Source organism: Tursiops truncatus, chromosome 1 (genome assembly GCF_011762595.2).
Source record: "Tursiops truncatus isolate mTurTru1 chromosome 1, mTurTru1.mat.Y, whole genome shotgun sequence".
NCBI classification, from domain to species: domain Eukaryota; kingdom Metazoa; phylum Chordata; class Mammalia; order Artiodactyla; family Delphinidae; genus Tursiops; species Tursiops truncatus.
In genome coordinates, this window is record NC_047034.1 from 61,414,995 (window position 1) to 61,442,868 (window position 27,874).

The 27,874-nt window shown below is 45.5% G+C and overlaps 1 protein-coding gene and 1 pseudogene across 1 annotated transcript in view; both read left to right on the plus strand.

The window, feature by feature from the left end:
- The window catches only part of CD247 (CD247 molecule), a 78,288-nt gene that overhangs the window by 657 nt on the left and 49,757 nt on the right, over positions 1 to 27,874 (plus strand). The window lies entirely within an intron of this gene.
- On the plus strand, positions 14,534 to 27,824 carry LOC109547216 (V-type proton ATPase subunit e 1 pseudogene; annotated as a pseudogene).

The window sequence follows — 27,874 nt, forward strand, 5'->3', positions numbered from 1 at the left end:
TTGTGCGTGTGTGTCGGGGGTGGAGGGAGATAGCCGAGGGCTGGTGAGGCGCCAGTGTCTCCTTTAAACCCTGCCCTCCCCAAATCAATGAGCAGCTGAGCGGGGAGGGTCCGGCTTGATGCAGGCATCTGCCTCATTAAGGCCAGGCTGGGCATCAGCTCAGAGCCAGCTGCTCGAAAACACACCTGTGCAAAGTATGGAGTTTTCCAGTGACAAAAAGAGAGAGAAAAGTCTGTGGTGGGGAAAGGATGAGGAGAAACTGAGGCAGGCCCCATGTGGACAAGAAGAGAGGGAGTATTTAACAGAAGCCGGGAGGGACCAGAAAATGTCAGCCAGGCCATGTTTCATGCTGAGGCACTTTTCTAGTCTTTATGTATTCTTCTTTCACCCCCTTGCTGGCTCCGTCACTCAGCCCCTTTGCTTCTTCCTTCGCCAACAAAAAACATTGCATTTGTTGTTGGTTAGAGAGGGTCATGGCTGTGGCCCTGGCTGACCTGAAACACCTTGATGGGCCAGAGACTGACTGGGTTAATGAAGGAGGGAAGTGGCCTTCTTCAGGGTCTGTGTCTAGGCTTAGCTCTGACTTGGCTGTCTCTGTAGCCTACAGCCAAGGGCTGCCTGATGACACACCCATCCAGGCTCAGTGACTAACCCACCGCCTCTTGCCTCAGGCAGCTCTCTGTCTGAGGCCATAAAGCCAGAGATGCTGACAGAATGTAGGGGACAGATGAGAGGATGTGACTTGTTAAGTAGCCACCACGAGGAACAACCAACCAACAAGAGAACCTACTCCTCACTTCATTCCAGCCCTTAGAGTCCGGCTTTTCTAGAATCCTTTTACCCTTACCGTGTTTTCTAGCTCAGATAATAAGAAGAAGTGAAAAGAAGACAAAATGGACTGCCTCTGGGCATTGGCATCCTGGCATTTTTTCCAAAATATGGGACAAGCTGTATTTGAATCTAAAGAAACCAGGAGAGTGGTCACAAACCAATGTCATTCCTCCACTCGACAGCTCACCTCGGTGTGGGAGGGAGTTTGGCGACAAGGGTGGGAGGGCAGGAAGGGCCATTGGCACTTTTGTTCCTGCCAGGGAACATGGCACAGCTGCCGCCTAGCACCTCGGGGGTTTCGAGGACTAAGAAATTGCGGGGTTTTCTGTAAGATCACAGCTCTCTTCTCAGAAAAGCCTTCTTGGGTATGAGTCACGCAGTGCCATAGGTAAGAACACCAGGGCGAGCCCAGAGCAGCCCATCCTCGCGTGCAGGGCACAAGAGGACCCAAGATGCCAAAATGGCCTGTGAATTCAATGACTTCAGAGGGAACTGCTGACAGCAGTAGATTCAGACCTTGGGCTTCAGGTTCGGGGGACGGCACTTGGTAGATAATTCTACCATGTGAAGTTTCCTCAGGGGTCTATTTGTGTTGGGTCTTGGGGCCAAGGCTGGGGCAATGGAATTAGATGAGAAAATAAAAGCTGCTTGGGTGCTGGTGGCTGCCAGGAGTGGTAAACAAAACCCCACCCAGAAGACAAGATGGGGGCCATGCCCCATTTCCACAGAAAGAAAAGCCTTAGATTCATCTTTCAATGCCCCTTGCTTTGCTGGTGTGGAGATGGAAATTTCAGCTAATTTTAGATAAGGTTCCTGGACAAAAGTTTTCCAAAGTGTCCTAGCCCTGTTGAGGGAAGGCTGGGGAGGCTTAGAGAGGCCTTTAACACCGAGGGCCATAAATGGCGCCCGTGTTGGCTGAGAAGACACACTCTGTGATTTCCTTTGGAAGAAAGGCTGCTGACTGACGGAATTCGAGTTGAGGTCTTCCCTCTTTTCTTGCTCAGTTAAGTTACTCATCCCCGAACCCTTTTAAAGCATCTTCTTTTTACTAAGACTTTTCCATTTGCACTTTCTTGCAAATGCCCAGATCATTAAGATCACGGCAAATAACGACCCAGTCCGTCTACCTGAGGAGATCTCCCTGGGTGAGTCTGCCAAGACGGTCAGCCGAGGCTGGAAGAGATTAAGATGGCGTGTCTAATGGCATGGGCAGACTTCTGCCTGCAGAGCCCTCGACTCCTCAGTGCCTCTAACTCCCTGCCTCACAGTGGTCAGTGTGACCTTGGTCCTTCCTTTGTAAGGAAATGCAGCTTTGACACAAAGTCTCAGGAAATGCATGCTCCTAGGTGTCGTGGGAAGAGTCAGGCCAGTCACATTGCTGCCAATTTCCCAGCTGTGCAACCTTAGACAAGTTACTTAACCTCTCTGGGCCTCAGTTTTCTCACCTCTAAAGTAGGAATAACCTTCGTCGCAGAGCTGTGGAAATGAGAAGTAAATGTTATGTGCCTGATATGTACTAAACAATCAATACGTGAAAGTTGTATTAATTATTACATCCTGGCCTGTTTTCTTGTTCTCATTATCCAGGGACAGGAAATGGAAACCCATGTTTAGGATTCTTAATTTGCTCTTGATTGTGTTGTAAAGCAGCACTGGGCATTTCCTCCATCTGTTGAAATGCAGCTCATCCTTCTTTTGGTTTCTGAGCAAAGCTGTAACAGCTCAGGAACATAGCAGCGATCCCTCCCAGTGGTGGGCCCCATTGTGAACAAGCATCAGAACTTTGCTGGGTCATAGGATGAGCATTACAGCTACCATTTCTATTTTTTTGAGACACTTATTCTGTAAGGGATATTCCCCCAGAGTGAAAACATGACTGACAATACATATAAGTAGTTAGGGGGAGCAAATTAGAGCACAGCCCCCCTGGTCATCACTGGTCAAGGTGGCCATCCAGAATTTGCAGCCAAACGGCTGGTGTGGTGGATGCACAGTGACCAGGGTATTTAAGTGAGCACTCCTCGAAACCAGACCTTTGCTTAAACTGCTTGAAGCTGGGCTTGAGGGAAGCTTTTGTGTGATGCCAGGAAAAGTTTTTCGTCGATGGCGTTTCCACCAATGGTTTATTTTGACCTCTGGTCATCTGGCTCTGCTCATCCAGATGACCTACTTCATTTTCTACCTTGGTGGTTCTCAGATTTGCTGGCCTGTTTACACATCTGCTGCGGCAAAACGTGCCCCAGAAACGGTGCTGGGCAACTCTTGTTTAGGTGAATGACCACTGCTGAATTTATTTTAAAATTCTTTTTATTTTTGCCTTTGTGTTTAAAAAATTAGATTTAATTTTTTACTGGATATACACTTTTACTTTCAAGAATCCCTGGGCACTGTGTTTTGTTTTATTTTGAAGGATTCAGGCACCGTTAGGGAACTGTGTTGCTTTAGAGTTGTCCAAACACACACTCTGTAATCCTTTTTCTCCTGAGCCTTATTTACCTATGGGTCAGCTAACTGATTAAATAAATAGCAACGATAGTTCAAAATAAATTTCTTCTCTGCTTGGGCCAGGGCTAGTTCTTATTAACATTAAAGTGACGGTAGATTTAATCAATTTGAGCAAACATAAAGTCCATTTGGTTAAAAAATAATCAAACTAGTCATTTGATCTGTTAATTGAAACAAAACAGTCAGTTTAGTCACTGCACATACATAGCCATTCCTTCCAGTCTCAAACACAATCTATGTTTTCTGAGGGAAAAGACGCTTCAGTCTTGCTCAGGGTTGTGTCCCAGCACTTAGCATAGTGCCTGGAGCAGAGATCACGCGCAGTAAATATTTGTGGAGTGAATTGAAAGGTGGGTGAATGAAGGAAATCTAGACCTTTCCATGTGATTAAATTCACTTTAATGGTTTATGGAGGGGGGTTGTATATTGGAGTGGCATTATTTGGACCTTTCTTCTAGAGAACTTAGCATTAAACAAAGTACTTTAAAAAAACACAGAAACTAAGCTGGTGGAGGGGACAGGGCAGTTTGAGTAAACAGATGGATTCAAAATGATTTACAAGGACAGTTTCAGACAAAATCCTACCGTTGTTAAAATTTTCTGGTTGGACCGTATGAAATTTCCTATATTCATTTATTTGGGACCTACAAAAATGATAATTTCATATGATTCAACTAACACTATATCTTGAGAATTAGACAAAGAAAGATGCTCATTTTTCTGACGTGGCTTTAACACTAGGGAAAAGCAGAAAATAAAGAAGGCTACCACCGTTGGAGATTAACTAATGAATTAATAAACTAATGAAAGGCACCAAGGAGAAAAATAAGAGTTTGTGGATTATAGCATAAATCGCATTCAATTGCCCAACTGCTTCAAAATATAGAACGAAAAAAAAGAAAAGCAGGATATCTAATCATTATAGTCCAAATTGGTCTAAGTTACTAAGTAAATATCCCAACTAGCTATCATTTTTTTTCTCTCTCTTAATTTGAGGTATTTTACCCAAAATATCATAAAATCAGAGGAAGTTATAAATTTAAAAAATATTCCATTCCAGTATTTTTATAAGTGTTTAAATATCTTTATATAGTTGTTATTACAAAAACAATTTCAAGTGCTTTTTTTCCTTAATATTTTATTCTGAGCATCTTTTTTGATACTTAGCCTTCATGATTGTTTCTAATCGCTACGTAAATGTCCATAGTTTATGCATCGTATTTTCTTTACTATTTCCTTATTGTTGGACATTTGGGCTGTCTCTAATTTTTGTTATTATAGCTAATGCTGCAAGAAAATCTTTACATCTGTAGCTTTTAAAATTTCTTTTGAATTACTTCCTTGGGCTAATTTCTCCAGGGCTGACAATTAAAGTAATAGGTTAAAGTAAAGGAACATTTCACAGGATACTTTAGACTTCTGTTGAAGTCTAAACAGTTTTTCTGTCAAGGAAAGAGAGTTTTTTTCCCTAACTCTCTGACCGTCTGCAAGTGTTTCTTGTCTTTTCTGGAGCAGGCGATAGGGTGGAGGGAGAGAGGAGACCGTGGAACCAGAAAGATCTGGATACAAGTCCTGATCTGTGGCCAGTTGCCTACCTTCGGAGCCCCCTTCTTCCTCTGTGAGATGGCGGTAACCATGTCTACCTCATGCAGAGCACGGTGGAGCGGAGATACTGCTCGGAAGTGCCTACACACCAGAGGTGCTCGAAAAGCAGTAGTCATTATCATGTGTGCCTCAGTTTCCCAACCTACAAAATAAAGGATATCATTTTCCCAGTGGAAGAACGTGGAAACCCTGGTACTAACATGCTTTCTTTGTCTTCCCTTGTCACTAAATTGCAGTAAACTTGGGCAGGAATCTCTTTAGTTTTCGCATCTGTGAAATGAATTGCGTATGGTCTTGTAATTACCAAGTTTTCAAGAACGTTTAAGTTACCTAGCCTCCCACCCCACTGGTATTGGCTCGTAGAATTAGGAACCTAAACTTCATTCTTCCCTGAAGCTCCAAATAAACAATAAACTTAAAACTTAAAAAAAAAAAATCCGGACTTCCCCCTTACCACAATATTTTTAACTCTCCAGTGGGAGCCTCTGTTGTGAAAAATCCAAGGACAGATTCTAACATTTTCTGCCTTGTCCCTTATGCTTGTGCGTCGGATGCAGATTTATGGCCACACAAGGACTTTGTTGGTGAGCACTGACTTGAAGAGAAAGCAAATTGAGGTCTGAAGCAGCTAAACTGCAGTGGTGGAAATGTTAGGAGCTTCCACTGTCCGCTTCGGTTGCCTGTTATGATTTGTGCTACTCAGCAACTAATTTGCAGGCTCAAGGGGAAAAAAATAAATAGAAAGCATTCAAACAAGGACAGGCAGGATCCTCGCTGGTCCAGACCACTGTTCTGTTCGTACAGTCGTCCCTTTATGTTTACAAAATGCTTTCCAGCACCTTCATTCATAACCATCCAATGGCAAGTAGCAGAAAAAGTATTGATTTTAAGATTCTCTTTTTATAAACAAAGAAAATGAGGTTCAGAGGTTTGGTGACTCGCCTCAGAGTAGAACCAGGCTCCGAACACGGTTTCTCTGATCCCTTGGTCAAGGTATGTGCTCTCGAATGTTCTATGCAGCCTGTCTACCAGGCCTGCTGTCAATTTGCAGTATTATACATCAGATGACTGAATTCTGAAGCAGATTTTTGAAGGTATTTCCCCTTAGTAAGCACGTATTATGATTTTCCTCTCAATTTCTGAAGAAATAATTGTTTGGATGCTGAATATTCTCATTTAAATATGTTTTTCTGCTGAGTATGAAGTATTTGGTTGTTAATATAGAATTGCATTTTTCTCTGGCCTATTATTACAGTTGTGAAATCATTTTCTCCCCAATTGGTAAAATCCATATTTTCTGTTTTGCTCTTAATAAAATATACCTATTTTGGAGCTTTTCTTGAGAGGGACCGGCCCCTTTCTGTGCGTGCAGGTACCGCCCCCCGTCCTCTCCCCCGCCAACCACGTTATGCATAGGTGGAACTCAAATGTGTAAATCAAAGTGTAAATTAAATCATATTTGAGAAGACTTGATCCTAAATAGTAGCCGTTAACCAATCTGTTTGGTAAGAATGTATCTTCATACAGGGTGTAAGGTTTTGTGGGATGAGGTTTTCTGAAAGAATAGCGCACTATTACACACAGATGCTGGGTTGAGATTTGTTTTTTTATATAAATCCTCAAGGAGTGGGAGAATTACCTTTAAATGACAAATATCTATAATCAATTCTTAATTTCTTTTTTGTTTTTCATAAATTTTATTTATTTATTTATTTATTTTGGGCTGCGTTGGGTCTTCGTTGCTGCACACGGGCTTTCTCTAGTTGTGGCACGCAGCAGCTCAGTAGTTGTGACTCGTGGGCTCTAGAGCACAGGCTCAGTAGTTGTGGCACACGGGCTTAGTTGCTCTGTAGCATGTGGGATCTTCCCGGACCAGGGCTCGAACCCGTGTCCCCTGCATTGGCAGGCGGATTCTTAGCCACTGCGCCACCAGGAAAGCCCTCAGTTCTTAATTTCTTATGTCAGATTTTAGCCTTGAGTCCACTTGCATCTGCCTGGGCTGAGCTCAGGGAGTGTAAACCCTTTTGCTGTTGACTGGAGCAAAGCAAACCAAGATAAGAAATCTGATGCTCAGGGCAGAAGCATTAAATTGCCAGATTGTGAATATCGGTGGCTCTTAGTGGGGCCGCTCCCCAAGCTGACTGGGAGGAGGGCTGGGAAAGGAGAAGTCTCTGAGAGGTTCTCCAGCTGTTTGCAGGGCTGCTGGGTTATAGGTGCATTGCCTTTGCCAAACCCTGGAGTTGGGGAAGATGGCTCAGAACACAAACCAACACGACTATTTAGGATTAAACAAATCACCACTTCTCTCTGTCGCTGTAGATACTAGAAAGTCAGCTTGTGTTCCTTCATTTCACCAGGTCCCCAGCATGAGATGTAGCACTGGCTCGAAGCCATCATGTGAATGTCGGCCCTGAGTTAGGCCTGCCTTTTCTTCATGCTGGCTGGGAGTGGCAGTGGAGGCTTGGAGGGAGGAGGTATTACAGGCAGAGTAGAAGAGACAGCCTGGGGGTGGGGCGGGGGCTTTTGATCTGAAGATGTGGGAGACAGACTGGCCAGAGCAGCGTGCTCCCGGGAGAAGGCCGCTGAAGCGGGGCTGCAGCGTGAGACCAGCCTGTGCCCAGGCCCCGTCCTGTGGGTTATAGCTCGGCGCGGGTGTGGCATGCACATGTGCTGGTGTGTGTTTACCTGTGTGCTCTGCTGGGGGTACAGATGCCTGTGCCCCAGTGTGCATGTGAAGGTGTATGTGAGGCTGTGTGTTTGTGCATGTGTTCCAGTGTGTCCCAGCGTGTGGGTGCATTGTGTGTGCGCCTGTTTGTATGCAGATGGACGTGTCTTGAGTCTGCAGGTAAGTCTTTCTGTGTGCACCAGTGAGTGGCTTTCTGTGTATAATGTGTGCATTTAAGAGGAGGATGGTGGCAGCAGGACAGCTCTGTAGAAGGAAGGGCAAACATTGCTTGAGCTTAGAACTGACGAGCTAGGCAGGAGAATGGCAGGGCTGAGATTTCACTGAGCCCATTCCAGGCATTCTGTGCAGAAGGGAGTCAAGAAAACTTCTGTCCAAGCTAGAATCTCTAGGATCATGGAGAGGTGGGAGCAGCTTCTTCACAGATGCAGAGACGTCTCAGGTCTCCCAACTGCCCTCAGAACTCTGCCATCTCCCAAGTAAGCCTGCTGTCTTTCTTTCTTTCCACCTTCCTCCCAGTTCCCTCTACTTAGAATGCCTACCCTACTCCCACCCTGACCTGTGGAAACCCTGTCTTCCCCTTATAACGAAGTCCAGATACCTGGGGATCTCCCAGACCCACTGTTGACATTGTTACCGGCGTTGAGGTGACAAAGGAAGGTGGAAAATTGTTGTTCTCATAACTCAAGGTTAAAAACCCAACACAAATAGTTCCCTACGGTGAGCACTTCTCAGAGTGGAGGCCCAGCACACTGTTTCAGGAACACGTACCCGTCAGCAGAAAATGTCACCAGCTCCCCCAATTCTCACCAGTTCCTCCCACGGTGGCCATCCTCTGAGTTTTGACTACAAGAGTCAAAATACATTTGATGCTTTTCTTTCTTCCTGCCCTCAGAATAGATAAGCAATTCAATAAGGTGGCTTGTGGTGACCTACTCTGGCTGTCGAGAGTTGGTATCGCCAGACTGATAGTTATTTTTAATATCTGGTTATTCAAACCATCTGAATGGCACATTTGCCCACAAGGACCACCTTGCTCCTCTGTTGGGAAAGAGAGCGTGGAACTGGAAGGAAAAGGGAGGAGGTGCCTGGCAGAAAATGGTGCAAATGGCACATTTTTAGGCCTTACAGACCTTTCTAAGGCGACGAGAATTTAATTCTGTGTCCTGTCTTTTCTTCGCAACACCCAGTTGAAAATATGAATTAAAAAAAAAAAGTTTGCTGCTTTAAAATACTTCTTGATCTGCCGTTCTTGCTAAAGTACTTAGAATTATACATATCTTTGCACCATGGCCACGATCCGAAGGAACCAGCACAACTGAGAAAACTGTTCATTGGTGGTCCGAGTGCTGAACATTTTGAGAAGTGGGGCACACTCACAGACTGTGTGGTGATGAGAGACCCCCAAACCAAACATCCCAGGGCCTTTGGTTTTGTGACCTACTCTTGTAGTCGCACGAGGTGGATGCGGCAAGGTGTGCTGGACCACACAAGGCTGATGTGTGTGTGGTGAAGCCAAAGAGAGCTCTTTCTAGAGAGGCTTCTGTAGAGTCCATCTAACAGTGAAGAAAATTGTTCTTGGTGGTATTAAAGAAGATACAGAAGAAGTTAATTCGAAAGACTACTTTGAAACGTATAGCAAGATTGAAATCATAGACGTTATGGAAGACAGGCAGAGTGGAAAAAAAGAGAAAATCTGCTTTTGTGATTTTTGGTGATCATGATACAGTTGATAAAAACTGTTGTTCAGAAACACCACACTCTCAATGGGCATAACTGTGAAGTGAAAAAGACCTTTTCTAAGCAAGAAGTGTGGTCTGTGGGATTGCAAAGAGGTGGATGTGGCAACTTTATGGGTCATGGAGGACACGCTGGCTGAAGAGGAGCCTGTAGTTGTGGAGGTAGGTGGTGGCAGCAGGATGACGGTGGATATCATGGATCTGGAGGTGATGGTGGCAACTATTGTGATGGTCCTGGTTATAGCCTTAGAGGAGGCTAACGTGGTGGTGGACCAGGATATGCAAACCAAGGTGGTAGAAATGCTAGTGGTGGCAGAGGATATGATGATTATAATGAAGGAGGACATTTTGGTGGTGGTAACTATGGTAGTGGAGGATACTATAATGATTTTGGAAATTATAGTGAGCAACAGCAATCAAATTATGGGCCCATGAAGGGGGGCAGTTTTGGTGGAAGAAGCTTGAGCAGTCCCTGTGTTGGTGGTTATGGATCTGGTAGTGGAGGGGTGGGCATGGAATCAGAAGGTTCTAAAAACTCAGCAGAAAAGCGTTGAAGTTCTCAGCAGGAGAGGGTGAGGAGTCGTCAGGAAAGCTGCAGGTTGCTGTGAGGCAGTCGTCCCAAGTGCATTAGAGGAACTGTAAAAATGTGCTAGAGAAGGAACAAGCATCTGTAGTCAGAAAAGTTATCGCAGCTTAAACAGGAAAACTTCTTGTTCAGGACTGTCATAGCCACAATTTGCAAAAAGTGCAGCTATTGATTACTGCAATGTAGTGTCAATTAGATGTACATTCCTGAGGTCTTTCATGTCTTGTAGATTTGTCTTTTTCATTTCCTTACATCAGGTATATTATCTTGTAAATTGTGATAGTGGTAGCAGGAATAAAAATTAAGGAATTTTTAACTTAAACAAAAATAAAACAAGTCATCTGGTAAACCACTTGGTTTATCAATGAGTAAATATTTACCAAGCACTTCTCTTGTGCCCCAAGGAGAACAAACAATTCTGTAGATGGTTGGCCCAACCAGTGCACTGATGAGGCCAGTGTCTTGGAGATGGATGTTGAGTGATTGAGAGCCCACAGGTAAAAGAAAGCTTCCCTAGTTCTGTAGGTCGTGTTCTCAGGTTTTATGAAAAAGTCTTAATTTCCCTACAGGCTTGCTTCTTTATGGTCTGGTCTAATTTTCATCGTTTTGTGAGCCTGTGCTAATTTCCATGCTGAGTTTAGTAGCAAAGGAGGCGTATATCAGGAGATACCAACCAAGACTATTTTGAACTAGGCTAGAGAGCTTCAGAAATTCCCCCCTTTGATTTCTTCAGATTAGAGAGAAATCTTTGTCTTTTCTCCCACTTCACTATCAATGCTTCAAAACCCAGACCTATATAAAATACACAAATGCTTTCTGGACAAAATGAATCTTGTCTGTTTTCTTTGGATTTCGGTGGGAACAATAAAGATTGAGCTACAAAAGGTTGGCAAAGAGGCTTATTATTTTTCTTTCTATTAAGTGTAGAGGCTTCAAAAGAACAGCTCAGAAAGTCAAATAATTGTATCCACCGCAGCTCACCCATCCATCTCCCTGCTGACCTGGCCTGTGAAATCCCCTTTAAAAACTTGGCCAGCTCTCACCTGCCCATTGCAAATGCTGTATTGTTAAATGTTCCCATCCATAATTCCACTAGGGAGGCCGCTATAAAGCAATTCCTTCCATTTCAACAGAGTATCTCGTCAGGAATAGCTCTCTGGGGTGAGGGGAAGGGTGCCTCTAATTTTCAAAGCTTTGTAATTTCATCTTGGGGAGGGAGGTACTTGGAAACCAAAAACGGATTGTGAATCAAGTTATAATCACAAACTCTTGCAATCCAAAATGGCCAGTGGGGAGGATGTGAAAGGGAAGGTTTGGAGAGCCGTTTTTTATATTCATGACAATTTCTTGATTTCTTTAGTTTGGAAAAAACACATCTGTTTGTTTCTAGCTGTGGCTGTAAACAGAAAGCCTCAGACTCAAAGCCGATCTAATTGCTGGTTGGTTTCAGACCATAGCTTCCTCAGAAAATTCCTGTCAGCCATTTTGAAGAGCACAAAATGGCTCCTCTGTGCCAAGGGATAAACACAGGATTTGGCTGCTATGGGATTTAAAAATTTGGGGTGGAATATTTTGCAGCAGCATTCAAGCCTGGAGTAATTTCAACTTAAAAAAGAAAGAAATCTAACCTCAAAACTGGCTAATCTTCTCAGATTCAGTGCAGAATGATCACCCAAGGAAGCAGGTATTGTGCCACTGGGTCCTCTCTAGGGAGTCCTCTCTATCGTCCTGGATGCTTTCCAGGTAGAGTTCCTTCAAACCCATGGTCTTTCTCCAAGTTTGACCCTATGACATTATCTTTCTGTTCCATCACCTTCATTCCTTTTCCCTGAAGGTTTTTAAAAAATCCTTTCCAAGGGAATATACACATCACATGTAATGGGGTTTTGAATTACGTAAATTCAAACTAATGCAATACAAAAACTTAATAAGGTCTCAATTTATGTGCACTATTTACCATAATGTGACTCTGATTTTGTATTTATTCCTGTGAGAAATTAACTTGAATTTTGCAGAATCATCAGGAATGCACCTCTCATGTAGTGTAACTACTTCGTAATCAGAAGGGGCCTGTGGTAATATTGTGATTAGCAGAGGTGGGCATGGGGGATGCTGTCAGTGAGTTGTACTTTCAGTGATAAGAGCAGTAGATGGAGCCTCTTGGGAAAGATTTTCTGTGACCCAAAGATGTTCTGTGACCTTGCCCTGGTGTGACAGAATCACGGAATATATGAGCTGGAAAGGATAGACACCTTCAAGTTTTACTTCTGGATTTTACCAGGGAAGAAATGGTGGTCCAAGAGATCAATAAATCAGCCAAATGTCATGTAGCAGAGTCAGCTCTTGAACCCAGGACTTTTGATGCTCGCTCCAGCTATCGTTCCTCTGGGCCGCCAGGCTGCCCTGTTGTAAAGGAATGGTGTTTCCTGAGCTGGGCACTTGGGTCTCAGGTGTGTGGAACGAGGCCTCACATTGGAATGGCAACTGCAAGAGGGCTGCGGCTGGCTGGACCATGTTAGTTCATCCTAGCCATGAGGCCCTGACGGTGGCAGACTGGCCACTTCCATGAGCAGGGGGACAGCCTTCAACTATTTCAGGAGGTGCAAAAAAGCACTGGGTCATCCCTACCGTGAGGAAACCCCGGATAGGGACAGTTGATGCTGCAGGGGAGCCTCATTTGATCAAGTTCCCATTGTTTTTAAGTTTTTTGCCCGTTAATGCCACAGGCCCTGACCTGCCCACCAACAAGACAACAGGCTGTCTGAGCAAGGCAGACAGTGGACAGGCAAAAAGAAAGCTAAAACACACAAACACACACACACACACACACACACACAGAGCCAGAGTGCCTTTTATTGGTATAAAATAAAAGTTAAATGAATGAACAAGTGACCCAAATTCCGTATATTATTAGTACATATAGGTTCAGAAAATGCCTTATGTATGTAAATTATGCCTCAACAAAACTACTTTTTTTTTTTTTTTTTTTTTTTGCGGTACGCGGGCCTCTCACTGTTGTGGCCTCTCCCGTTGCAGAGCACAGGCTCCGGACGCGCAGGCTCAGCGGCCATGGCTCACGGGCCCAGCCGCCCTGCGGCATGGGGGATCTTCCCGGACCGGGGCACGAACCCATGTCCCCTGCATCGGCAGGCGGACTCTCAACCACTGCGCCACCAGGGAAGCCCCAAAACTGCTTTTTATAAAAGAAAATATCAGCCACATACAAGGGGACCTTCCCCTGCTAGATGAGGCCCTTGGAAAGTTTTGTGGAAGAGAATATTATAACAACGCTTAAAATATACTTAGGAGAGGGCTTCCCTGGTGGCGCAGTGGTTTAGAGTCTATCTGCCGATGCAGGGGACATGGGTTCATGCCCCGGTCCGGGAGGATCCCACATGCCGCAGAGCGGCTAGGCCTGTGAGCCATGGCCACTGAGCCTGTGCTCCGCAACGGAAGAGGCCACAACAGTGAGAGGCCCACGTACCACAAAAAAAAAAAAAAAGAAAAAAAAAATATATATATACACTTAGGAGAGTGTTATTGAATCATTTAGTAATGCAAGCGTTCATTTTCTAATTTAGCTATTTTCACGAGTGTGAATTTTCACTTATTGGATTATCATAGCATAGACAGACACGTTTAATTTTCTTAAGGAGGGATGTGCCCAGATTTTCCTGACAGTTGTTCACCAATGGACCACCTCCCTGGGGTGAGCAGGATTGACCCCTTGGATTTGGAAGAATTTCCTTTTAAGAGCTTTCTGTGATGCGGCTCTACCTGGGTGTCTCACCTCTCTGCCTGGCACCCCATTCATGATTAAGAGAGACAGATAAATTACCTCTTTGGGGCTTCTGTGGTGGCAGAGTGGTTGAGAGTCCACCTGCCGATGCAGGGCACACAGGTTCGTGCTCCGATCTGGGAGGATCCCACATGCCGCGGAGCGGCTGGGCCCGTGAGCCGTGGCCGCTGAGCCTGCGCGTCCGGAGCCTGTGCTCCGCAACGGGAGAGGCCACAACAGTGAGAGGCCCGTGTACCGCAAAAAAAAAAAAAAAAAGAAAAATTACCTCTTTGTGCAGATAAATCAATGGCATCTTAAACATCTCTGCTGTGACTGCCCCGGGGCCATGGTGACCACAAGGACAGTGACCCACTGATCCAATGCGCGGGCAGCCAAACTCACCTCTATTCATGACAGGGCATCTGTTAGGTTAATGTAGCTGGAGAGAGAAGACTAAAACCAGTGAGAGAAAAATCAGGTAATCTTTCTATGAGTGAAGAGGGTATTTTCTTTTAATTTTTTTATTTTTTTTGCGGTACGCGGGCCTCTCCTGTTGTGGAGTACATGCTCTGGACGCGCAGGCTCAGCGGCCATGGCTCACGGGCCCGGCCGCTCCGCAGCATGTGGGATCTTCCCGGACCGGGGCACGAACCTGTGTCCCCTGCATCGGCAGGCGGACTCTCAACCACTGTGCCACCAGGGAAGCCCAAGAGGGTATGTTTTAACGATACATTTCCTTGTCAGAAATATTATCAGAGGTAGAAATAAAATGCAGAACATAGCCGTGCCTTAGTTCATCCTAAATGTATTTTCTGAGGAAGCACTATTACACGTCGGTGCTGCACCGTGATAAATCCCAGTTGCTGTGCTTGGAGACCTCACAGTTTCGAGGTCTGATAGATGTATCCGAATAGTCTGGTAAAGTGATATGAGCTGCAGTAACAGTTAACACTTGTTGAGAGGAGCTTGTTTTCTGTGTTGTTTACATGCGTTAGGTCAGCTAATCCTGTGGGACTTTTATTGGTGTCCTCATTATGCAGGTGGGGAGCTGAGGCCCAGGGGTGCAAAGCTAGCAGAGCTGGACTTTGGCCCCAGTCAACCTGGCCCCCACTGTGAAACACATTGCCTCTGGGTGCGGGATAAGAACCTACGTTTGTCATAAACTTAGAGGGAGGAGTTGAGGTTTGTTTGCCACAAAAAGTTGGAAAAGGGCAGATCTGGTGTTAGGAACAGGATGTCCTACCTCAGGAAATCAGGAAACACTAGCTAGGGTTCTTAGTAGTCCCCTGCCCATCCCTGGAAACTCATTCCCCACCCTCAGGATGGTTCTGGGATGAGAGCCTGAGGGCACCTTCCACTCATGGCCCTTGGGACTGAGACACGTAGCCCACCCCCACCCCAGGCCCAGTACTGACTTGCCTCCCTGGGACCAGCTGCTCACATGAACCAACCTTCCTCATCTAAAGGAGCTGACTCCTAAAGGCCTTGTTCACTGAAGTTTATAACAAAGGGATTGTTTCCCAAACTGTGTTCTGCAAGATAGGAATGCTGTACCACAGAAAGAGGGGACAGGAGTATTGGAAACACTAGTCTGAGCGAACTTAAGGAAGGTTTTGTTTGTTGTTGTTTCACTGCAGGACATCCCCAGGAGGAAGAGAGGGAGATACGGCATGCAGTGATGTGCTAATTGATTTGACCCCATTTGGCATTTATTTTTTCAGGGAACCCCTATTAAATGGCCTACAGAATACAGATCGAGACAAGCTCAATGGAGGACTATATTGAGTGGTTCAAAATGTGAGGGCTATCAGAAAGCTAGGCTGGAGGAGTAAAGGGATGCACTTTGGGGTCAAAGGATTTGAGAGGGTAGGACTTAATGCAAAGCAGAGGAGAGGAAGACACCCCAGGGGAAGTATATATCAAAGGCATGACAGCAGCATGAGTGCAAATGCCCAGGTAAGGGCTTAGAAGCTCCGTCCCTTTTGAGCAGCTCTCGTGCCCTACTCACACCTCCATGGCAATCAGGACAGGCAAATGATCGGGGGGACATTTGCGGGCACTGATTGGCAGGATTGTTCCAATGAAAAGAGGGGCCAATGATACTTTACTCTTCTTACATAACCTATGTATTAAATTCTGCAACAGAAACTCCCAACAGCACAGGAAAGTTTAGCACGTCCTTTGTAGTGGGTGGTGCCTGTTCATACCGCATTGGCCTCCCCCTCAGCACCTGGCCTGCCTTCCAGCTGTTGCCATCTGCACCTCTTGGCCCGAGGCCTAGCTCTGGCCCTGGAGTCTGCTCCACCCTGTGCACCTACAGGCTGCCAGTGCAGGAGAATTAATGCCCTGCTGAAGCAGCCCTCAGCCAGTGACTGAATTCTGACCCCAAAGGCTTTGCCGTCACGTGTGGTAACTCTGCACTCCCTGTTCCGTGTTGTGTCCTCGAATTTGCCAGCATGATGAAGCCCTGTTGTTAACAGGGGTAACTAGCCAATAAGGCTTCCTTTATTGAGTTCCTTCCTGTTCCCGCCAGACTCCCGCACGTATTTGCAATATCCATTTCCTAGGGCTGCTGTAACCAAGTACCTCAAACTGGTTGGCTTAAAAAGCAGATATTGATTCTCTCACAGTTCTGGAGGGTAGAAGTCCCAAATCAGTGTGTTAGCGGGGTTGGTTCCTCCTGAGAGAGACTCTGTTCCATGCCTCTCCCCTAGCTTCTGGCTGTTTCCTGGCAATTTTTGGCACTCCTTGGCTTGTAGGTGCATCACCCTGATCTCTGTCTCCATCTCCACACGACCCAGTCTGTCTTTGTGTCCAAACATCCCCTTTTTATAAGGACACAGTCCTATAGGATTAGAGCCCACTCCAGTGACCTCATCTTAACTCGAGCATCTGCCAACACGTTATTTCCAAATAAGATCACATTCACAGGTACTGGGTAGGGGGAGGGGGGTTAGGACTTGAACAGTCTTTTGCAGGGCACAGTTCAGTCCATAACACCTACCAACGCTTCCTTGGAACATCTCCCAAATAAAGTACCTGTATTCCAATCTCTGTCTCAGGGTCTGCTTCTGGAAGAACCCAAACTAAGACACCCTTTTGAAAACAGTACCTCAGGGGTATAGAGAGATTGTGAAACTTCCCAAGCACCATGTAACAAGTCCCTTGCTGTAATTATGATTTGAGTCATCATTTTAATTTCTTACCTAAATACAAGAAGATACTTCTCAACCTCTCCTAAGACTATCTGGAAGAGTTGTTTCTATGATGGCTCGATTTATTTGTTTTGAACACTGATTGTCATTCTCCATGATGTGGCTCAATGAGGAAGGGAAAGAGACATGTTAAATGCACCGAGGTCTTTGCCATTAGGTATCTCTGAGGGAAAGACACTTCTAGCTCAAGGCATAGGTGTTCGTTTCCAGCCTGGTTGACTGTCAAGCTCCTGCTGAAGTGACTGGTGTAGATGCAGGCTGTGGGGTTGCTGAGCCAACTTGGTCCCCTCCCTCCCTCCGGAAGATGGAATAAACATGTCAGAGAGGAGGGTGCTTCCCATCTCAGGAGCACCGGGGTTGCCCTTTAGAAAAACATTGCCAGCACATTCTGCAATCTCGAAATGAATCTGAATGGTAATTCAAGAGGCAGGGCTTTTGAGACAGTTCTTCTACCTGCTCCAGACCCTCCTTTCCCAAGCTCCATCTCGACTCCACATAGCAGTGGTCTGGATGGCAGAGGGACCCTGACAGGAGGAAGGGCTAGGGTGGCAGCTGTGGCTGGCACCTCCTGCCTTCTCTGTGGTCTCCTTGGCTGGTGAAGGAAGAACAGATGAATTTGTGTTTCCAGGTAACAGCTGCCGGGGGCCCCAGCTGTGAGGCAGGGTGGTTCCAGTTCAGTTCTGAGTCAAGAAATGCTTCAAACATGTTCTTCTTGGCAAGAGTCACAAGGAATTGGCCATTTCTCTGTAGCTTTCTGCAGTCCATGAGCATTTGAGAAACTGGATGAGGGCCCTGACTGCAAGGAAAGGCCTTGTGAGTGTGTTTTAGTTAAGAATGAATTTTGACTCTAGCGAGACATGCTTGTTTACGAACACAGGTATGTAGACCAGGACTAGGGGTGACCTTGATTTTCTCTGCTGTTGCAAGAAGATTGTGTGTGTTGTGTGTGTGTGTGTGTGTGTGTGTGTGTGTGTGTGTGAGAGAGAGAGAGAGAGAGAGGGAATTAGGAGGTAGGAAAGGGACAAGAAAATGTATTAAAAGGATATTCAGGGCTTCCCTGGTGGTGCAGTGGTTGATAGTCCGCCTGCCGATGCAGGGGACACAGGTTTGTGCCCCGGTCCGGGAAGATCCCACACGCCACGGAGCGGCTGGGCCCGTGAGCCATGGCCACTGAGCCTGCGTGTCCGGAGCCTGTGCTCCACAACGGGAGAGGCCACAACAGTGAGAGGCCCGCATACCGCAAAAAAAAAAAAAAAAGGATATTCATGGCAAAGAAAGTAATTTCTAGGATTCCTTTTCTCTTCTTGCTAGCAACCAGCACCTCAGGGATCTCTGGGCTGTGGGTGTGGGCGGTTGTGAGAGGAGAGTGTTGACTAGAAGCAGCACAGCTTTTATTCTACTGCTGGAAAATGGCCCCTCCTTTGTGAGAGACGGCCACTCAGTGAGGTTCACATGGTCAGCAAGGAGTCCTTCTTGCTCAGCTGATTTAGGAGAAAGGGACCACATCCTGAAGCAGAACAGTCTTCATTTATTTCAGATTCTTTCCCTTGTTGCCAACTTTCCATTTACCTTCAACTTCCATCTCTAACGATGTTTATCGCGTGCCTGCCTGCACCCGCTGTTTCCACATAGGGTCCCACCACACAGCCCATTCAGTCTTATGACAACCCCATGAGGTACTCGGCAGCAGTGCTCCATTTTATGGGTGAGAAAACCAAAGCTCTAAGAGACTAGTCTGAGGACTGTCGTTAGTGAGTGGTGCCGCCTAGGTTTGATGCCTGCCGTTCCCAGGGTCCTCACTGCGCTGAGCTCCACCATGAATACGACTGCAGGAAGAGGTACCATCAGAGGAGGGGGCTGTGGTGTGGGATGCTGAGACCAGGTCTGAATCTCTCTCTGGGCGATTAGGGCGCTCCTGACCACATGTCTCCCCATAGGCTTTAAGACAGACCTGCCTCAGGCTCTCTCCCTGGGGCACAGGGACAGCCACCAAGCCACCTGCAGCCTGTACTTCCTGCCAGCGCCATTTGCAGTTGCTCAGGGCCCACCCACTGACGGTTGGATGCAATTGATCCAGCAGGGGCTGGAAAAAAAAAAAAAAAAAAGCATGGCGATGTTCCAACAAACTTTGTTTACAAGCAGGCAGCTGCCCAGATTTGGGTCGTAGGCCGTATTTTGCCACCCTTGGTTAAGAACAATAGGATCAGAAGTCAGATGCTTGGGTCCAAATCTACCTCCACTACTTCGTATGCCTGGTTTTCCAGCTCTGCGTCTGAAAGGAGGCCCTGTCAGTAAGTGTCTGCCCATCTCGCCTGATCCCAGCCCATAGTACCAGGGAGACACCTGAGGTGCCCTCCTTAGGCAGCTGCCCAGCTGGAGTGTGTGGTTGGCTCCAGTGAGCAGATAGCACAGGTGTGCGCTTAAAACAAAAAATGGCCTACATTTGCTGGGGGAGTATCTTCAAGGTCGGTAACTCTCTCACTAAAGTGAAATGGAAACCCCAATGTGGTTCAGCTGGCCTGAGTGATAAATGCACTTGTTATTATTCTCTGATTCGCTCTGTTCATGGAGAGTTTAGTCACGGGAGTTTCTATTCTCAGGAACTCACAGCACATCACAACACACAGCTTAATTGTCCTCATAATAATTCTGCTCTGTATAACAAGCCTTTACAGGCAAGGGGTGGGGGGCAGTTATGAGAAATCATGTGTGTTAGAATTGCTACCCATGCTTCGAGATCATCAGATAAAAGTTAATTAATAACACACGTACGTGTACAGGCCACCTCTCTAATCTTAAATTCAGGTTATAATAAAAGGATGGCCTATTCTATTTTCAGCCTTCTTTAACTCTTGAAATTGTGTTGATTTTGAAAGTAAAAATCCAGCATCCTGTTAAGTTAAGGAAAGACAAAAACAGATGAGAATTATAGAGCAGTAAGAGTCTGGCTCAAAGTGGTAAGAATTATTGTAGGACAAGAAAGCATTGGGACTTCCGGTGGGACCAAAGTGAGGCGGCGGGGCAGGGGCTGGCACCTCTCGCAGCAACCATGGCATATACCGGCCGCACCGTGCCTCTCATCGTGACGAGTGTGTTCTGGGGCTTTGTTGGCTTCCTGGTGCCCTGGTTCATCCCTAAGGGCCCCAACCGGGGAGTTATCATCACCATGTTGATGACCTGTTCAGTTTGCTGCTGTCTCTTTTGGCTGATTGCAATTCTGGCCCAACTCAACCCTCTCTTTGGACCACAGTTGAAAAATGAAACCATATGGTACATCAAGCACCACTGGCCTTGAGGAAGAAGACCTGCTCTCCAGTACTCAGTCATTGAGATCACAAAGAAAACTCCTCTAGACGCAAAATCACCTCCATACCCAGACCACCTTCCTTGAGTCATCCACTTTGGCCGTCAGCTGCCTTAAACGTTCACACAACATTTGAATATTTATTCTACAAAGCAGTACTTTTTCCTCTCACCTGCTTTACACTTTGATGAATGATGTGCCTATTGAATCTAAACTGTGCTGCCTCTATAAAATGTTTATGTAATCTTCCGAGATAGAAAGTGCTGTTCTTCTGAGAAATAACATTACTCTCTCCTTGGGAACTGTGGATCTGAAGATGGCTCCTACCTGCTTACCACATGAGAATCAGCGACGTGTTTAAAAACTGTTACATGACAATAAGACTCCAGTGGGGCAGTCAGTAGGAGAACATGTCCAGACGGAAAATCTGTCCCACCAGAACTATACCAAAGTATATTTTCATGTTGAATTTCTTATTTCTGCCCTCTTTTGGAATAAATTATTTTTCTGCTTTCTATGGAGAAAAGAAAAAAAGAAAAGAAAGCATTGGGTGATGTCAAGATCTCATCATCGGGAAAATGGAAAGCTACATCATAAACGTTGTCTGCCCAATCATCCTAAGCCTTCTCATTGTAAAGGATGTATTGTCTTCTCAGAAGCAGTAATCTCCTTGGGACATGAGTAAAATAAGTTGAATTCAGTTTCCCTTTCATGATATAATGAGTATTTCTCCAGTGCAGCATAAGAAATAGAATATCACCCAGGAGAAACTTACATAGGCAGTGATAATGTGGAAAAATCTAATAAAGAAAACCCACATGCCCCATGGAGGAGAAGCCCTCTGTGTGTGTGATCGTCATCTTGTGAGTGCTTCGATCACACTTTATGGTTTTGCCAAGTGCTTTAATGTAAATTACTTCAATGAAAAATTCACATCCCTTTGAAATGTATAGGTTAGCCCCCTTTTATTGGTGGGGGCTCTCTTTAAGCTAAAGCTTAAAAAAGATAAGTGATTTGCTCAAGATTAGTTATATTTGTAGAGCTGGAAATTGAATTTCATTCTTCTGGGTCCAAATCCAAGTTCTTCTCCCAGAAAGTTAACGTGTGGACAGGTTGTAGGTATATCTGTGGCCTGGAGCAGTGGCATGCAGTGGGGTGAGCAACCTTATAGAAAAGAATACACTCAAAACTAAAATTTGCATATGAGCTTCCATTATTACACATACTTTCATTTTCTATTTATTTTCCTCTTAGAGGTCAAAATTTCCATTCCTGATTTTAACCCAAAGAAGGGCTAAGTAAATTCCATGGGCCACTCTTGAAGAAGGCAAACTGGAAAAAATATACAATGCCAAATGACTAGCCCAACAGGGTGTGGACACCTTGGTCACCGCTCATTCTTGTACAGTTTAACCCTAGTGACAATTTTGCAGGAACAAAATAGCTACTGTTTTTGATATTTGGTCTCCAGGTGTGTCAAATACCTTTTGATTGAGTGCCCAGAGCAGGGCTTTTCAACCTCTGCACTATGGCATATAGGGCTGGATAATTCTTTGCTGTGGGAGGCAGTCCTGTGCATTGTAGCACATTTAGCCGCATTCCTGCCCTCCGCCCACTAGATGCCCATGGCACCTCCAAGTTGTGATAACCCCAAAGGTCTGCAGATGTTGCCAAAATCCTAGGGGGCAAAATCTGCCCCCGGTTGAGAATCGGTGGATTCAAGTCATCATTTTTGTGGGTTAATCACTCATTGATGGGTTAGGCCCTGATGGACCATCTAGTCTGACTTCATTTTGGTCATTAAGTTGACCAGCACAGGAGGCTAGCAACAGATCCACTGCTAATCACTTTCTCCAACAGGGCTGTCCTGTGAGAATGGCTTTTTGACAGCTCTTCCCAAGGGCAACAGCTATAAATCATGGAAAGCAGCCACTTGACATTGGGTATCCACAGTTGGCAAATGCCACCTTCTGTCTTCCATTTGCATTTCCATCCAGACTGTGGGACTGAGGGAGGTCAGTTTCAGCAGGAAGTGGAAAGTGCATAGGTTTAGGAGGCAACCAGACCTAAACTGAAATTCTGGCTTTATCACTACCTAGCTAGGCGACCCTGGGCAAGTGACTAAACCTCCCTGAAACTGTCTGCTCCTTTATAAAATCAAAATAACTCTACCTACCTTAAAGAATTTGGGAATTAAAGGGCTCAGATGGAGCTAGGCACATAGTAGCACTGTAATAAATATTTTCTATTACTATAAATTAAAAAGGAATGAATGTCTGAACAGATACAGTTAGAAATGTCAAATGGAGTGTCTGCCAGTGGCCAGGTCTGTCTGAGCTAATCTCAAGTGTTTTCTGATGATCTCTGAAGCATGTGCCCATCTCGAGCTCCCTCAAGGCCCTCTCCACCTGTTCCCTCTCCAATGTCCCCGTTCCTCTGACTCTTGAGGGACCTGAGTGTTCCAGAACAAAGAGTCAGAAAGGTGTGGATTCATGTAGAAATATGTCAAAGCATTGTTGGTTTTAGCAGCTGATCTGTTCTGGGGTGTGAAAAACAACCAAAGTCACTAAGCCACAGAGGGATTGAAATGTGAACAGATGGGCAGATGGGAAGGCAGCTCTTCACCTGAGCAGCACGGAAGTTGCGGCCCTGGCCGGGGCTGGAGGAGAGGCTGGAGGGCAGGAAGGGTGGCAGAGAGCTGCCATGGCCAGGATCCCAAGGCCAAGCTGCTAGCACCCATCACACATCTGCAGCAGGGTCTATACTAGGCACCAAGGAGAAAGGGCCAGACCCTCAATAGGATATTTGGTCAGGACAGCCCGGGGTAAAACGACAAAGGAGACTTTTTTAGTACCATCTCTCTTCCCCTCTGCATCACGGAATTTATGCTTGGTAAAGAAGCTAGGAGATCTCCTTTGTCCTAATAATCCCTTTAGTTCACTGGCCCCAAGAAAGGAGGTAGCAGAATCATGAAGCTGGGGGTTGAGCCAGAAAGATGCTGGAGGTGGAATTCAGGTCATGGATGGGGTTCGGTGCCCCTTCTATAGGGAGTTCTAGGTTTGTTCCGATTGACAGTTTGTGGTTCTAGATCTTCGGCCCAGGATGGACTGCCAGCCCAGTGTTCCTTCTGCTCTGCCAGGCTCCTTCCCCCATCCCTGTGTCTTATTTTAACTCTAAATTCTAGGATAATAGGTATCCAAGGAGATCAGTACTGTTTCCAGATCAAATACCAACAATATTTACAATCTATGTGTCCTTATTAACTTGATGCTGCCCCTAAAAGTAGTAATTCACCACCAAGAAATGTTCTCCTGTCCTAGAATACTAAAGAAAATGAGAAATAAGCAAAAGATGACTTGGAAGTCAGCAATTCTACTGCATCCTATTTAAAATTGGGTGGATTTTAATACCTGCTTTTAGAACCTACAACACACACACTTTTATTTATTTTATTTTTGGCTGCGTTGGGTCTTCGTTGCTGCACACGGGCTTTCTCTAGTTGTGGTGAGCATGGGCTACTCTTTGTTGCAGTGCACATTGCAGTGGCTTCTCTTCTTGCGGCACACGGGCTCAGTAGTTGTGGCTCGTGGGCTCTAGAGCGCAGGCTCAGTAGTTGTGGTGCACGGGCTTTGCTCCCTGGTATGTGGGATCTTCCCGGACCAGGGATCGAACCCGTGTCCCCTGCATTGGCAGGCGGATTCTTAACCACCGGGCCAACAGAGAAGCCCAACACGCACACTTTAAAACACAACATTTTTCATATTTTAGTGAGTATGAGGTCAAAGCATACTTATTGTGGAAAACTTAGTAAATATAGAAAAGAACAAAGAGAAAACAAAAATCATTTTAAAAAATTTGCTACTGAGACTCATTAGTATGTTGGTGACTATCCTTCGAGGTTTGAATATGTGCATTTAGTTTTGTAACTTTTTTTCACTGAACAATAAATCATAACCATCTTTCCTTCTTGTTAAGTATTTCTCTATATCAATTTTAGTGCCCATAGAGTGCCATAATTTATGCCACCACTGCCTATTGTTGGACATTTAAATGGCTTCACATTTTGATGCATTATGAACAGTGCTGCTGTGGGCATTCCTGTGCATATATCTATACCCACATTTGGGGTTAGTTCCTTGGAATAAATTCCCGGCAGTAGACTTGCTAGGTCTCCCCTCCCCTCAGTGTCCCTGCTTCTTGGAGCCTGCCTCTGGTGAATTCATGGGCCGAAACTTTGCATCACCCACCTTCCTCGTGAAGCTTCCTAAACTCCTGGCCTATCTCCATCTGTTGGAGATCTCACGTGTGACAGGATACACATCACACCCCTCCTGGCCTGCTCTCCAAAGGGCAGAACGGGTGGCCGTTTGTAACCATGGTGGTCAAGACCAAGAAGGGTTTCTCTTCCTCTCCTTATCAGTCAGACTTCTCCTCCATTCCCCACTGACACCGTTATCATCAGACATACTTCGTTAGGAAAAGGAAGGGAAGGCGGAAGATGTGGAAGAGGAATGAGAGAATGGAAGAGAATTTGCAAAAAAATACAGCAACAGAGTGACGAGTCTTGGCTTTGAAGGCAGACCATCAGCATATTCTAACTGTGTGACCTTGGACATTTAACTTAACTTCTCAAAGCCTCAGCACCTCTATCCGTAAAATGGGTGCAATTACACCTATCTCATATGGCTGTTGTGAGGATCCAAAGACGTAACCCGTGTTAGCCCTTAACCGAGGGGCGACACTGAGAAAGAGCTCAACTAAGCAACATCTGTCTCTCTCTTTTTTTTTGTGCAGCTTTTTTGTTTTTTATTGAAGTATAGTTGATTTACAATGCTGTGCCAATCTCTGCTGTACAGCAAAGGGACTCAGTGTTACACACATAGACATTCTTTTTTAAATACTCTTTTCCATGATGGTTTATCGCAGGAGATTGGATGTTGTTCCCTGTGCTAGACAGTAGGACTTTGTTGCTTATCTATTCTAAATGTAATACGTAGTTTGTATCTACCAACCCCAAATTCCCAGTGCATCCCTCTCCCTCCCCGCTCCCCCTTGGCAACCCCAAGTCTGATCTCTGTGTCATAACGGCTGTCTCTTGATGCTTACTCTATGAAGCAGAAAGGGGAAAGCTGGAGAAGGAAAGGGGAAGCTGGAAAGAAAAGGAAGAAAAATTAAGAAAACGGAGGGAGGGGAGGCAGGAAAGGTTTGAGGGTGGCAGTGGAATCATTTTCACCTGCCCAGAAGTGGAATATGTATGGAATCCAAAAAATACCCAACCCCTTCCCCCCACCTGCCATTCCCCATCGCCTTCCTCTCTGCCCCCAGTAGACCCCATGACATCCGGGGAACGAAGCCTTCTGTAACTGTGGGACCTGCTCCTCCAAGCTGACACCATGCTGGGTGTCCCTGGGCAAGACCGCTGGCTCAGCCTCCTTCCCTCACACCCACCCGCAGCGGGGTCCCTTTGAGATGGATTTGAGTGGTTTCTCACATCCCACTTAGGGCAAAATGAACTGTCAGTTCAAAAAGAGGTTTTGGGGGGATGTGTCCCCCACCTGGGGCTAACCCTGGCCAGGGAGGTTGTCGATGACTTGAAGCTGAAGACGACAGCCTACGTGAAGGGAGAGGAAAATTCCCCTCCCTGCTTAGTAAGAGGCTTCACAGAGCTCACCAGCCTGTTGTTTTCTTGGTGTTTCTTTTTCTGGTTTTTTTTTTTTCTTCATACACATCAGCTTCTAAATTTTTACAAGCTGTTGCCTACCTTTATCTCTGAAAGCAGTGGAACATGCTGGACTCGGGAAAGTAAGTGACAGTGAACCGGAGAATAATGGATGGGGTGATAGAGGCAAGGTCTCCTGCTTTCCTCAGCGCTTTGAGGGTTAAGCCTTTCTGTGGACAAGCAGCCTACCCACGATGACTCCTAACCTACTCACCTCTTCTTTTTCTCCTCCCCCCTCACAGATGTAGCATGTGACAGTCTTAACGCCTAAGACAATTTTAACAGTATGTGTTTCTAAATTCCACACCCCCCTGCCATTTTTATTGTGGTAAAATACTCATAAAATTTACCCCTTAACCATTTTAAGTAGACACTTAGTGGTACTGAGTATATTTGTATCATTGTGCAGCTACCACCATCCATCCATCCACAGAAGTCTTTTCATCTTGCAAAACTGAAACTATACCCATTAAACAATAACCCTCCCTGCTCCCCTCCCCCCACCTCCAGGCCACCACCATTCTACTCTGTGTCTCTATGAATTTGACTGCTCTAGGTACCTCCTATAAGTGGAATCATACCATATTGCTCCTAGTGTATCTGGCATATTTTCCTTAGAATAATGTCCTCAAGAGTCACCCATGTTGTAACATGTGTCAGAATTTCCTTCCTTTTAGAGACTGAGTACTGTTCCATTGTATGTATATATCATATTTTGTTTATCCATTCATCTGTTGGTAAATAATTGGGTTGCTTCCACTTTTTGGCTAGTGTGAATAATGCTGTTATGATCATGGGTGTACAAATATCTCTTCTAGACTCTGCTTTCAGTTCTTTTGGGTACATACCCAGAAGTGGAATTGCTGGATCGTGTGGTAGTTCTGTTTTTAATTTTCTGAGGAACCACCAAACTGTTTTCCACAGTGGCTGCACCATTTTACATTCCCACCAATAATGCACAAGTATTCCAATTTCTCTACATCCTCATCAATACTTGTTATTTTCTATTTTTTGATAATAGCCATTTTATTTTATTTATTTATTTTTTGGCTGTGCCACGCAGCCTGTGGGATCTTAGTTCCCCAACCAGGGATCGAACCCACATCCCCTGCAGTGGAAGCACCGAGTCTTAACCACTGGACCGCCAGGGAAGCCCGATAATAGCCATTTTAATAGATGTGAGGTGGTCTAAATTTTTTTAAAAGGAAGAGAAGCCAAAGCTAGGATTTCAGAATTTATAAATATAGAATAAAATATACTATTTAAAAATGACAAGTTAATTTAACAAATTAATGAGTTTAACACATAAAAATATAATAACTGCTTATATAAGTTCCTTCTGAGATGTCAAAGGAGAAAAGAGAGAAGGAGAGGAGAAAACAGAAAGAATGGGAGAAGAAAAATTAAGTAAAATTGGGGCAAGATGAGGAGAAAAGGTGAAAGGGCTTTGAGGGCAGCATCTAGAATAATCTTTTTGGCATTGTGAGGCCATTGGCCCTCCAGATGCGCCCCAGCCCTCCCGCCTGTATGTACGTATTTTTCTGAGGGACATGGATTGCTTTCTGCAGTGGTTCTCTGTGTTGGGAGGGACACAAAGATGAGCAAGCTACTGTTCCTTACTTGGGCCAGAAGGTCAGAAAAAGGGGGTGGAGACGGGGAGCATCTGGCGGCTACACCGGCTCTGCGTCCCAGGCGGAGAGGCCGGCTTCCTTGCTGGGTTGCCTGTGCCAATACCCCAGTGCGGGCACAGATCAGAGGCAGGGCTGGGTGGCATTCAATCTTGTGTTTCATGCACTTTTAAAGCCGCTTTTGAAGGAACGAATGCATCACGGTTCTTTCGTTTCAGGGAAAGCGCCTGTGAGAGAGCAGGGGGTGGGGAAAACTCAGAGCTGGGAGGGGCCACCCTGGG